Consider the following 14,944-nt stretch of genomic DNA (forward strand, 5'->3'; position numbering starts at 1 on the left):
TTTCTGGCTACCAAACCAGGATAACGACTTTAAAGTAAAAACTAATTAAAAAGGAAAAGAAAAAAGGATCTTCATTACCCTAAAGAATGTTATTATAACATGGATGGGATACTGGTTCATTTTAGTTAAATGGTACAGTTGTCGAGGCTATGAAGCCCTGCTAGCAATAGTGGCTCTACTAATGACTTATAAGTTTATTCAATATGCTAAGCTTCTAATAGTTTTTACTTTATCTTTTCAACCTATTAGCTACTGATTTACAAAAAAAAAAATTTCATCTATCATAAACCTTGAGAAGATTTACGATGAGATGAGTTATTTTTTTTCAAAGTTATCTATATCGATCTACATTTCAATCATTTTTAAACTTTCTAAGGAAATTTCTTGATAAATATTAACATTTTACAGAGATTAACTATTTCGTCCAGTGTGCCGCTAATTGTTGTGGTACTCAACAACCCCCCATTATCTTTATACATAGAATAAAGAATAATGGGGACCATTTAAAAATTTTAGGATAGAATCCTTCTTTGTTTAAATAAAATAGGAGAATTTTTATTTTGAATCTTTGATTTTTGAATAAAACAAAAAAAAAAATTATGAATAAGGTCACAAAACCTTTTAGGAATCCTTTTGTAGTTTTAAAATATGAATTACAAGTCCAAATGAATCCCGAAATTAATGAAAAAGCTATAAAAGAGTAGGTCTTATTAAATAATATGCATTGTATCGGTGATTTTAAAGGACAACCACAAATCTAAAACAACAAAAGCCAAAATGTGAACTTGCAAAATTGCGATAAGCCGATAAGCCAAATACAAATGAGAAATGAGAAATTGTGAAATTTCAAAATTACGAAATGCGAAATCACGATAACATAAATTACGAAATGCCGAGCCGATATCATATTCTGTCAAGAGCCAATGTCGCATTCCTTCAATTGACAGATGCGGGTCATATCACGTTCTGTTAAATTCTGGTCTTTCGCTAGTATATATCCAATGTCTATATACTTTTCAGAAATCACAAAATCACTAATCTATGTAATGTCACACGATACCACACACCGCTAAAAGATTTTCTGGTATAATGACAAGTTTCAGTATCAAGTGAACAAACATTTGGCAATTTAATGACCACTCTGTGTAGTTCTAATTTCGAGGTTTTTATTGATTGGTAATAATTTTTAGTTAATGTGAAGAGATTTCCATATAACTCGCATTGAATTGATATGACCATTTGCATATTTCGAAGCTCTTGTTGCTTATCTTGGTTTGTTTCTTTATAGGTAAATTCTAATAAAGAGTAGTTAAAGGACATGTAGGGAATAATCAAGTTAAGGAGGAAGTTCGTAACATAGCAAGAACCAGTCTTGCCACCTGAAGAAGTGTTTGAAATGTATCCATTGTTTACATATACGACATGCACTCCGGACGCAGGTTCTGCCTCTTGGGAGGTGATATACAAACTATTCGAGGATGAAAATCCAAGGGTAATTGTGAAACAGACTGCTACTGTTGATGATTCTCCACCAAGTAATGACGCCACATGGAATGGTGTGGCAAATTCATTTCTTCACAAAATTGTTTCTCACCCTAAAATCCTACCATATACAGATATGGTGAGATGAGTTGTCGACCAGCTGGAAATTACATACAAAACATTTATAACACCAAGGAAGACAATTATTAGGTCTTTTAAATATAGGATTTAAGGAAAATGTATCATCTACTTCCACCTCAGAAGAGGTATGATAAGCAATTTGTCTAGAAATTCATGCAAGAGAATCTGAACCCTGCAGACCTGAACCGAGAATGGAGAAGGGACCCACACAAACACAAGCGAGATGATAGGGGTATGTATTCATTAGCCTCCATTGTTGGCCCTTTCTCTCATATTGCGACCCTTACTCTCATGTTGCTGCTATGTTATGTTGCCTCTATGGTTATCCAAATACACAGAAATTTTCTAAAGAATGGGTGCCATTGATAGAAGCCTCTACTGATGGTTATATAATGGATTTGGTGACTATATTATCCAAAAAATGACCACTCAAATCAACAAATACAGACAAAAGAGAAATGTTCTCAAAAGAATGACTCATTCTTCTTTATGAGCACCTATGCCATGGATGCAATTTGTTTTTCTTATGATTTTCCATCTCTTGGATGGAAATGGATAGACCAATTTCATAGCTCTATTTCTATTTATCTCGATATCCTTTGGGAATAGAAATATATGGTGCTCACTTCGACAAAATTTGTCATGAAGTCATGCTCCCCATCCACCAAGAAGTCTTTGGAAAAAAAGCCCCTAGACTTACTTCAGAAGCCAATAAAGACCTAAAGCCTCTAGGAAAGTGGTTTGGGGAAGAACATTTACCTACATTCATGCTTTTGGTAGCCTTTCCCATCCTCATGTTTTCCCACTTTTTGTCCCAGATAAGTTTCTCACCAGAGAAGTCTCTTATCAAACAGTTTATAAGGGCTTAACTAAAGTACTTAAAGATGCCAAGAAATTCACTTGGCCATGTTTTCCTATTTCTTGTGGTACCTATGCCTTAGAAAATTTCAAGAATTCTTCAATTGAGATTAACCAATTAAGAGCCTTTAATTTTCCAACCATATTAAACAGACCATATGACTCGCATGGTGTAGCAAAATATGTTACAACACAAGCTAAGCTCAAACCATTTTTAAATGAGCCTGACAAAAGTTGATGATTTGTTTGAAATGGTTCTGGAATATTATATGGTAGAGAAATTAGCAGTAGACCATCCAAGTTTGGATGAATTGATTAGAATCAATCAATATCATCAACGAAGAATAGACAATTTGCTTGAATCCCTGTTAGACCAATTATGACAGAATTAAGAAACTTGAAATGCATAAGCTTCCTCCTCAAAAGCTCTAATTACTTCCCAAGGCTCCGAAACATCTAATATAGTTGTTGAGCACAAAAGAGAAATCAAAGAGGAGAACAAATTAGATGAAGTATGGGAGGACTTCAACCACGTTTTGACAATAGAAGAGGCTCGGATAACATATGTCTTGGCCGATATACAAGGAGAACAACTTGCAGTCAGCAGAGAGACAAAGTAGGTTCCAGAGACTACAGGGACAACCTCGTTTACTGTTGAGGCTTCCCAAGAGGATACCATTCCTAAAAATCCCGAGAATAATATTAATAATGAGATTGTGAATGAATCAAATGTTGTTGATGATATGGAGATAATTCTTGCATTTCCCACTGCCATGATAGTCCTAAAAATTGAAGAAATCCCGCCTTTTGACATATTTTACACTCCAGAGGATAAATGAGTGATGAGAAGGTCAAGGAAGAAAAGAAAGATAGAACAATCACAAGAACTAGTTACAAATGAGACTCCTTTTCAATTTATTTGGAAAGCAACTCAAACAGCCCCGGATGAAGAATTGCAAAGATTGTCTCAGTTTGCAGGAGCTTATGCTAGTGCTACCATCAACAAAGCTATAGAAATACAATTGATAATGAAGGAAAAGGATCAAAGGATTTTCCAGTTGGAACAAACGTTTCAAATAGGAAAGAAAGCAATTGAGAAACAATGGAAAACAAATCTTACCGAGCTGCAAAAGAGCTTTAATGATTTAAAGATACAATTTGAAGATGAAGTAAAGGAGAAGGATGAACAGATACTGCAAGCGCAATAGAGAATAAACCAGCTGAGAGAAAATATAGATATAAATGAAGTCTGCAAAGAAGCATCAAAACTAGATATACTCTTAACAAAGAAGCACACCATTTTTTGTCACAAATTGGCCTTAATTCATGACTTATCAATGACCAGTGATTCTTTAGTAAATCAATTCTTGACTTGAGGACATTCTATGAACATGTTGACGAGAAAATATCTAAGTATATAGATTGGCAAGATAGTGCTCAAGGAAGATCACCTGATCTTCCTCGAGTTTCACAGAATACATCATAGATACCTTATTGCAAGCCAATCTAATTTAAGGATGCCCAAAGGACACATTTCTAGATGTCACAACTTTGAAACAATCTTGTGTTGGCATTATGATTCTGGTTTGGCTCTATGGTACAGGTGTTGTACTTGATGGCAACTCACTCAAGTGGAAAAATTCTGTTCAGGCTCTCAAAATGATGGAAAATAAGAGGTTCACAGGTGCATCGTTCAAAAGGTGCGGACCCACAGGTTCACCGTCCAAGAAGTGCAGAAATACCCGCAGGTTATCTGTTCATAAGGTGCGGTCCCCCAGTTCACTCACTCCAATCCAGAGAAGCGCGCTCACATGGGGTTTCTTATGTTTGGCCCTTGGTATTTAGCCCGTCGTTCATGATCCTATGGTTTTGGCCTGCGGTTTAGGATCTAAATTATTTGAAACCCTGTTCGGATCCCTTGTATTGGTTTTCGATGGTTTTGTCCCATGGTTTGAATAAGGGCTTGCCTATAAAAAGGAAAAGAGATCACTTGGCTAGACACTTGTGAAATTTGAATATCTTAAGATTTGAAAGTTTGGGTGATTGGTTTTAAAAGCTAGATCTAAATCAAGGATAAAATTTAAGGCGAATCTATTGATAAGTCGTGATCTCTCGGGCACATGATCAGATCTGTGGATCTGACTGACTGTGGCACATTGGAGGACTGTTAATTTGGCCCTAATCAGAGGTTTGCAGTCGATCCACGACGTGAGTACGGGGGTACACAGTGTAGCAGAAGGCACAGTGTGGGGGTACACAGCGCAGCAGAAGGTGCAGTGCGAGGTACGCAGTGCAGGAGAAGGCGCAGTGCGGAGGTATGCATGGAAACAGAAGAACAAGTCGCGGAGGTACGTTGTCAGGAAGGCAGTGTAGGTGTGGATCTGAGCAGAGGTATGCAGGGCAGCAGAATGCGTGGTGCGGAGATACGGAGAGTAGTAGACCGACCAGGTGCGGATCTGCGCAGTTTAGACACAGAAGAGCTGCGGGTATCCGCAGGCCACTATTGGTGAAGTCGCGAACCTATCTTGAAACATTTGTTCGGTGTCTTTTATCTATTGCTGCAGAGTTCTGGGTTTAGATTTCTGGTATTACTTTTCTGTTTACAGCATTATAAGAAGTTGGGTGATTCATTGGTTGATTGTATAAGGAGATTGGGTGATTTGCATGTACTTGATGATTATTTGATCTTCTTGGATCCAGTTTGAAAATTAATGAAACGTGGTCCCTAAAGAAGTAAAAGAGCAAAGGGGGTTGTAGCTCCCTTCCAGGAGAGACTGGAAAATGAGAGAGAGTTGTAGCTCTCTGCAGGTTGTAGCCTGCGTACTGGTAAAAAACTGCACCAGTACAAAATCCTTGTAAAAGAAGTTTCTAATTGAAAGAAGATAGAGACATATTGCAGCAGGTGGTTTTCACCCACATTGGGTTTCCACCTTATATCTGGTGTTCTTTGGTGTGCTTATCTATTTTTCTTGTTCTTGTTCATTATTATATGACACTGACATACAAATTAATGATCAATATCTAAAGAATAAATTAAAGTATAAATATGGAAGGCATATTGAAAAGAATTTAATAATACTGATTCACCCCCCTCAGTATTATTTCCAACAATTGGTATCAAAGCCAGATTCTTCAGAAGAAGCTTGATCGCTTGAAGAAAGATCTTTCATCATGAGCAACTACGAGAGGGAAGCATCAATTAGGCCACCGATTTTCGATGGGACAAACTTCGTTTATTGGAAGGTAAGAGTTACTACCTATCTTCAATCTCTTGGTACAAAAGTACGGGATATCATAGATACAGGGTATACTTTTCCTTCAGCAACTCCTACAGATCCGACTGAGAAGAAGAAATATGAAACAAATGCAAAGGCGGTTAATACTCTATTAGGATGCCTCTGTCAATCAGAATTTTTTAAGGTAATGCAGTTTAAATCCGCAAAAGAGATATGGGACAAGATTGTTCTGAGCTATGAAGGAGATGATCAGGTAAAATGAGCAAAACTTCAAACCCTCAGAATTCAGTATAAAAATCTCAGGATGTATAATGATGAAAGTGTGGCTAACTATTTTTTTCGTGTAGATGAGATTGTTAATTGTATGAAAAATTTGGGTGAAGAAACAAAAGGCGCTGTTGTGGTTGAAAAAGTTATAAGATCTTTGTCCCCTAGGTTTGAATCTAAAGTTTCTGTAATAGAAGAAAAAGAGAATCTACAAAGCCTTGAAATGTCACAGCTGCACGGAAATCTAACTACTTATGAAATGAGGAAAGGAGGTCCATCAGACAGGACAGAAGCTGCCTTCAAGGCTTCAGGCAAACGAGAGTACTATGAGTCAGGACACGTGTCAGAAGAAGAAGAAGAACCAAATTTCGTCAAAAATCTTCAACGGGGTACTGGTCGTTTCCGAGGTAAGTTACCTTTCAAATTCTTTGCTTGTGGAAGAGTCGGTCACTATGCTGCCAAATGTACTCACAAGGATAAGATTGACAAAGGGAAGGAACCTGTTAAATGGAACAAGAAACAGAATGCAACCAAGAAAATTTACTACACTCATGAAGACAGTGATGGCCTATCAAATAGTGACGAAGATGAACGAGGTAATGATTATAAACTTTTAATAGCCTTTGAAGATGATGATTACATGGACGCTATAGATGTAGATGATTTTTATGAAGAGATTTCGCGACTCAAAATATGTTTAGAAGAAAAAGATATGATCATTGATCCTCTACAATTCCAACTTGATGAAAAAGAAAAATCTCTTGAGAAGTTAGAATGTGAAATTGTTGGCCTTAGAAAAGAAATTGAGAAAACAAAGGCTCTTAATCTTAAATTTGTTAAAGGGTCTGAAACTCTGGATGAGATTATCAATGTACAACGTTCTCCACTAATCAAGACAGGTCTGGGTTATAATGGAGAAACATCTCAAGCATCCACCTCAAATAGTTATCCTGATGCAGCAAGGAGGAATGAGCAAAAGCCCAATGGAGATCACCAGGTAAGGCAGGGACGAATTACATCAAGAACCAACAAAGACTACCAGGTAAACCAGGGGCAATCCATCTTAAGGGTGAACAAAAGCTACAACCAGCCACAAGTAAAAACTTCTCAATTTGCTTCAAGAATGGATGACAATAGAAACTACAATCAGTTGGCTGGTAGATTTGATAATCACAAAAGTTTCTTCAATGGCCAATGTTTCTCTTGCCATAACTTCAGTCACAAAGCAGCTCAATGTGTTGCTTATAAGACAATCATGACTAGAGAAGCTCAAAAACAAAGAACTATGACTAGGATTACGAAAAGGACCTATAACAACTTTTCAGCCCTTGAAAATGAAATTGAATGTTCTATTTGTAATAACTTCAGTCATGAAGATTCTGAATGAAATTGATTCGGCAAGACAGCTGCAATTTTCGTATTCAATCACATAATTGCTAGGTTTGGTGTCCCACAAGCGATAATCACTGACCATGGGTGCCATTTTCGAAACGTTATGATGACAGAACTTACAGGCCAGCTTGGTTTGCGTCATGATAGCTCAACTCCTTATTATCCACAAGCGAATGGTCTGGTTGAGTCCATCAACAAAGTTTTAGTTATCATGATCCGACGAATCATTGGTATTCATCGGTCGAATTGGCACAACATGTTATTTTCAGCGCTTTGGGCATACCGAACCTCAGTCAAAACATCAACAGGGTTCACTCCTTTCCAACTAGTTTATGGTTTGGAAGTTGTGCTACCCATTGAATGCGAAATCTCGTCACTTCAAATGGCCATCAAATTACTTCCAGCTACTTCCAAAGAGGAGAAGTGTTTATTATACTTAGCTCAATTAGATGAGACTCGACGTGATGTTGCATTGGCGATCGAGACTCACGCAAAACGTATGAAAGCTCAGTATGATCGAAATGTGACCCCTCGAAATTTTTCGGAAGGAGACCTAGTGCTATTATATGATCAAGCTAATGATAAATTAGGTGTTGGAAAATTCGTTCCTATGTGGCATGGGCCCTATATTGTTAAGCGAAAGCTAGCAAAAGGGGCCTATGAGCTGGTAGACTTTGACGGGGACTCTTTGGGTAAACCCAGAAATGGACTTTACCTAAATAGGTATTATGCTTAAATGATGGGTATGGAGAACTTTTAGTTAGGTTAGTTTTTCTTTCTAGCTAGTGTGTTTGTTAGTTTAGACAGTGTGCTTAGCTTAGAGAGTGTGTTTTCATCATTATTCTGCTTATCTTGGTTTTACTCTTGATGTTGCAGATGTTGATGCCTCTCCAAACATACATTGGATTTGCTGATGGTTCTTGTCGTAGTACATGGAATATCTCTTCCGCAACTTGGATTATCTATTCACCCTCTGACGATTTAGTTTCTATGCATGGGGTGAGCCTCGGTCAAACAACAAACAACATTGCCGAGTACAGTGCAGTGATTGAGTTATTGTCTGAATCTATTTCATTTTGGATTCAGAGTTTGATAGTGAGGTTAGATTCTAAACTCGTTGTATTATAGCTTAATAGAGTGTATGCCATTAGAAATCCAGTGTTATTAAGGTTATTTTTGAGAGTGCGTCTCTTGGAACGTGAATTTGATTACATTGAATATCAGCATATTCCAAGGTCTTTAAATACATTAGCAGATGCAATTGCTTCTCGAATGTTAAATAGGCATTTGCAATAATCATACATGTAAATTTAAAAACGTTTCATCAAACATGTTTAACAAGATAAGTCGGTAATAATGATATATATAGATAGGAGTGTGTCAAAAAATACATCGTCTTCGATCATATGTTGAAAAACACCTTATGATCGGCAAAAAATGATAAGTACAAAAAACCAAAATGTCGCATGTGTCTACAAAAATGACCATCCAATCATTGGTGATGCTCTCTATACGACACCACTACACGAGCTACCCTACACAAGAACCTTCTAAAAGGTCCTGGGACTGCGACTACATAGCGTTGAAGTCTGATAGGAATATCGTCTATAGTAGTCTCTGGTATATCTGTCGTTAGACACTCTAGGTCTTGTTCCAACTCAGCTAAGGTCTCTGTGGCCTCGTCCTGTGGGGCCGGTGCCGCTGCAACTGGTAGTCTCCTCTCGAAAGGCCGGAGATTGGTTGGACGACGTGTGCCTACATCTGCATTTTGAAAATTATAACTGTCAGTTTTGAGACGATATAAATAACAAAAAAAATAGATAGTTTAAAAACTTGTGGAAAATGAAGTTACCTGTGTCATCCCATTGTTCTCTCGGTGGAAGAACCATGTCCGGATCTCCATGAAAATCAACTCCGACATAAGGAAAATCCTGTATAGAAAAGACCTGGTCCTCTAACCAGTGAAAGTACTCCGGAGTAAATCGGACAACCTCTGTGCCATCATCAGGATGACGGGACATAACCGCAACCCATCGCATCAATTTGGGCTCTCGGGGAAGCCCAGCCTCAATAGTGAGCTGCTGTGGGATCAGCATCGGAACCCTCTCTAAGCCAAAACTCACAACTAAAGGCCCATAACCAAAAGTCTTTAGCTGTCCGTTTTTGGCCCTAGTCAGTTGGCCCTTTAAATTTGCCAACACAGCATCACACCAGTTGAAAATGGTGCCTCGATAGTAATCAATCGCCATCCGCATCTGGGATCCAGTGGAAATGTGTAAAGCGGCAGCCCCGCAAAGTCTGGTAACTGTAAAAGCAATCACCATAAGTTCAGGGCGGGATATAGTTTTATTCTCTATCCCCTTCTCTATCCCCTTCTCTTGAGTCTGAGTGTTACACCACTCTAGTTGGAGACTAGCGATGGACTGGCCACCCGGCCTTGTCCCGAACAGAGTCAAGTGTCCGCCTCTCTTGGGCAAACTAGTGAGGAAGTAGATATCTGAGGGCTCTATCTCGAGCTGGTGCCCTCCAATGTAAAAACACTGGTCCTGAACGTTCCATCTTTCTACCAGCCACTCTGGAAAACGCACTTGGGCCCTCATGCCAGGTATGTCCCAGTATTTGTAAAGGCCGCATGCCTTCAAAGCATCAATGGACGGTTGATGACTGATGGCGGCCAAATCAACATCTTCGTGCTCTCTCTCGCGCTAATCAAGCATGGTGAACAATCTACACACCTGAAAACATCCATTAGAATCCATGAAATCAAAAAAATTTGGTCCAATTTAGAAAATTTGGGTTTGTAAACCCTTTGCGCGGAGTACGCACCCCACCTTTAGGAATAGAGCGTGCGTACACGGGTTCCCTTAAGGCAAGGTGCGTACGCCCAGCATTTTCCCAGCTGAGAAAATGTCGGGGTACGCGGGTCCCTAGTGTGGCGCCTGCGTACCCCGAAAGGCGGATCTTGAAACCCCAAAGCCTCCAAAAAATAAAATCTAGGGCCTAAAAACAAATTCTAAATGGATGAAAATGAAGAGGGGGATGTTGTAGAATACCTGAAAGAGACGGCATTCGATTTCGACGGTCGGATTCTCCGCAATGTCCATGGGAAGTTTCTTGCCAAAAGCCCTTTTTCTCTCCTCAACAGTAAAATGGTAAAAATGAATTGGTAAAAGCCCTTTTTATAGGTTTTTTGGGTAAATAAATGGTAAATTTGTTTATTTTTCACCATGAAAAGGTATTTTCAAAGTATTTTTATCTATATTTAAACAGGTATGAGTAATGTGTTGGTTTTTGTGCAGGATAAAGGATTTTCAAGGAAAATTGTCATTTTTTACAAACAAAAACATCAGAGTCATCTTTAAGCCCTTTTCTGACTCCTAAAACATGAAAAGATTGCCGAGCGTTTCTTTTACACTCGTTAAAACGGAATTAAAAGACGGTCCTCTTATAGCCCTTTTCTGACCGTAAAAACATGAAAAGATTGCCGGATTTTTGTCGTTTCAAATTCGATATTGGAAATAAAACGACGTGTCCTCAATCGCTTTTTACTTTTCAGGTCAAAGACACTAATCATGAAAGTACTCCTTGGTCGTAAAGATCAAGCGGTTCTCTCAAGTATTATTTTATACTTTTTCGGGCTTGGGAGACACAAATTTACGAAAAAGTTCAACCCTGGAGTCTTCTTAAGTTTTTCAGACTCTCTAAAATTGAAAAACGTCGAGTTTCTCCTATACTGGACTCGTTAAAATTTCACAGTAAAGGACCCGTTAGATTACAAACAGGAACAGACCACTCCTTCTTAGGGTTCGAATCTAAACTAAGTTGGACTCATCCGAAGGATGAGCTTATAATCAAGCATATGTTATCCTCCTCAAGCTTGTAAAAAAATAAAGAGGTACTTGCCAGAAATGGTGGGGGAAAAGAGAGGAAAATGAGCCTATTTGTTATCCTTTGTCTCAGAAAACCCTTATCACCACTCTTGAACACGACACTTTTCATTCACCTGGGTTGGGAAATCCTTTGCCTAACAGTTGATCAAACCACATTGAGAATCTTCAACCGGTTTCTGGGTATTAACTTTGGGTCAATTGTCACCAAGCCATCTGTTGTGTCGTTATGTGTTCAAGAGGTCACTGCAAATAAACCATTCATCTGCAAAATACCTGTCATCCATCTTGACCATCCCTGACTCAGTCCTTACAGCTACATTTCTTCAACTTGATTTATGATTTCGTGTTGTGCGCTTGCCCGCAACGGGTCGCTTTCTATCGACATCAGCACATTATCTAGAAAGATGACCTAGAAATCGTCAGTACCTTGAAATCTGCATGCATCAATGGCAGGTTTCTCGCCTTTGACGACAGTTTACATCATTGACTTTCGATCGAAGGATTTCGTGACATGTTCGACATCAACACATTCATTCACATCTCATGGATTGTACTGGGTACTTTGAGAACCATTGACATCACTGGTGGTCTCTCTCACACTTGTTAACAGTTTACATCATCGACTGATAATAAAGTGGTTTCTACCATGTTTGACATCAACTCATTTATTCGCATGGATAGAATCATACTATTTCGGGAAGTAGAGATGAAGACCCTGGATCTAGTTTCCACCATCCAGGCTGCGAGGAGTTTTGTATTCATTATATAGTAGACTAATCATAAACAGATGGCTGCGTCCATATTGTGTCTACATGAGTCTATGATTATGATGTACTGCGAAATCATTCCTATATCAGAGCAGTAGTTAGTTTGTTAGTTAAAGTTTTCAATCTGAGTATGGGAATGCCTACCTCAGCGATTATATGATCTTATATATGCATTTTGTGTTGAATATTTGAAGGTTCCGACTGGGCTCTCCACAAGATAATCCTTGAAATGATAAAGTACTTCACCCTTCCTAGATGATATGAAACCCTAATCTACTACAGGCTTCGCACTTTAGGGGGCAATCTGTTACACTAAAATTTGTCACCATGACCATTTACATTCGGTATGGCTCCATCAACTGTCATACTATCCTCCTTGGCAAGTCTTATACCTCTGCTCCTCATGTCAAACCCCAAGAAAGAGAGAAAGTCCTTAAAAAGTCAATTAACTCTGGTTACGCAGTTTCTCTTACCCTTACCTGCGTGTACGCACCTCAAGTTCATAATACCTGCGTACTTGTACGCTCTGTCTGTAAAGGGGTGGGTGCGTACTCCTGTAACGGTCAAAAGGCACAAGTTTTACTTCAAAAAAGTTACTTGTGGTTGAATCTAGAGCATTCTAGAAGATGGTTTGACGTGGATTGAGCGCCTCCAGATGGTTCATGCATCCCAAAGAAAGAGGAACTTATCCCATCAAGAGGGGAGCTATCCCATTGAAAGAGGGGCTTATCCCATTGATGGTGGAACTGATTAACTTCCTCCAAAGCATTTTAAATACAGGAATTGGGCCAAAGGGAGTGGAGGTTGAAAGCTGAACATTCCTAAGGGTAGATGCTACTGAAATTAGGACTCCCTTATAGAGCTTGAGAGGAGAGATTCCCATCCTTTCTTAGCTTCATTTGGAAGTGGGTGAGCTGATCAAAGTAAAGGAGAACTCTTGCTGGACCCTGGGAGGGACCTGCACAACACCAAGGCACTGGTTGTAATGGTTTCTTTTGTTTCCAATTAATACAATTAAGTTCATTTTTCTCAACAAGTTGTTATATATAATTTGTTTCATATACTCCTTGGTCTTTATGATGAATATGTTTTATTATATGAGTTATTCAGGTGCTATGTAATCGTTTGCTTGTTAGTGAATGAAGGTTTCAAAGAGAAGCAGGAGCTCATCTAGATCGGAGAGGCTTGGCTGCTACAAACAGCGTTGGACTAAAGGTATGCTTTAAACACCTGGTTGCTTGTATTTTAAATGCATATTTAGGGAAAGATAGTGCTTGATTGTTTTGTTTGTCACTAGAAAGCCTTAGCTTCTAGGGAGGTCGGTTTTGTCCGCAAAATTGACTCTTTCCGCATGACAGGAGGCGGCGAGGTACAAAAAGTAATCCTGGTTGTAGTTGGGAGGATGCAGCAACGGTGCATGGGTCAACGCGTGCTTGAGTGCATCAAAAGATTTCTGAGCTATCTCATCCCAGGTGAATCGAGTGTTCTATTTTAACAACCGGGTAAAACCCTTTGTAACCTCGGCGTAGTTAGGAATGAATCGTCGTAAAAAGTTTGCTTTCCCCTACAAACTTTGGAGTTGGCGAAGACTCGAAGGAGGAGGCAATTTGATGATAGCTTTGACCTTCGAGGGATCAACGCGAATACCGGCTTTCGAAACTACAAATCCCAGCAATCGTCCCACTTCTATACAGAAGACAAATTTGTGTGGGTTCAACCGAATATGATAATGCCTACACCTCATAAAGATTGCTCGTAAATGGACAAGGTGATCAGCTCGATGTAATGAATGAGCGGGCAAATCATCGAGATACGGTTGCACAATGTGTTTGATGTCATGAAACGCATAAGACATCGCCCTTTGAAAAGTTGCTCCGGCATTCTTAAGCCCAAAAGGCAATTTGCAATAAGAAAATGTCCCCCATGGACAAATGAAAGCCGTTTTTGGTTGATCGGCAGGTAGAATATTGATTTGATTTTAACCGGAAAAACCGTCCATAAAGGAAAATATTTCACTGTCGGCACAATCATCAATTATTTGATCAATATAGGGTGTTGGGTAGTTGTCCTTTGGACAAGCTCGATTAATGTCCCTATAGTCGATGCATATTCTTATTGTTCCCTGTTTTTTGTTAACCGGAACAATATTCGATACCCAATCCGTTAACGGGATCGGATAAATGAAACCTTCTTTCAACAGCTTCTCAACTTCTGCTTTAATTGCAGCCGCTATTCGTGGGTGAATCTGATGCAAACGTTGCCGGATGGGTTTAGCGTTCGGGTAAGTCTTGATCTCATGAACAACAATCGCGAGATCAATTCCTGGCATTTCCTCATAGGACCAGGCAAACACGTCACGGAATTCTTGAAATAGGGCCTTGTATGTCTGAATTTCGTCATCTGAACACGAGGCACCTATATGAATGTGCTCAACAATTCCAGGCTTGACTGAAATGTCAATGGGAATAGTTCGAGAGATGTTTCCCAAATTCAGCTTTGAATCAGGATGTTTCATTGGATTCTGAGCTTCTTTGACATATTCAGCTGTAAAGATTGATGAGAAATCATTTTCAAAACGATCCTCCTCAGGTAAAAACGAAGATCTGTGATGGAGATCTTCCCATGCTAAATCGTCTACACACAGGACTTCACGAAGTTGCTCGTCAGATGACACAACTTCGGGAAACGCTATTAACTCTGAGGTTGATATGAAAAGTGATTCCTCACGGACCACATTCATTTGGTCGATTTTGGTTGAACGCGGGTCGGTAAAAGACTGCACGGCTTCATAGGCAATTTCATATGGACTCAAAGGCATAGCATCACCAAATGAGTCTATCTCAGATTCAGAAGGAACGATCCAAGGATCGTCATAAACAATGGTGTCTGATGTAATCATATGAATAGATGC

The sequence above is a fragment of the Pinus tabuliformis genome, chromosome 9 (assembly GCF_031772625.1).
Source record: "Pinus tabuliformis cultivar Carrire ecotype Pingquan chromosome 9, CPIR1, whole genome shotgun sequence".
NCBI classification, from domain to species: domain Eukaryota; kingdom Viridiplantae; phylum Streptophyta; class Pinopsida; order Pinales; family Pinaceae; genus Pinus; species Pinus tabuliformis.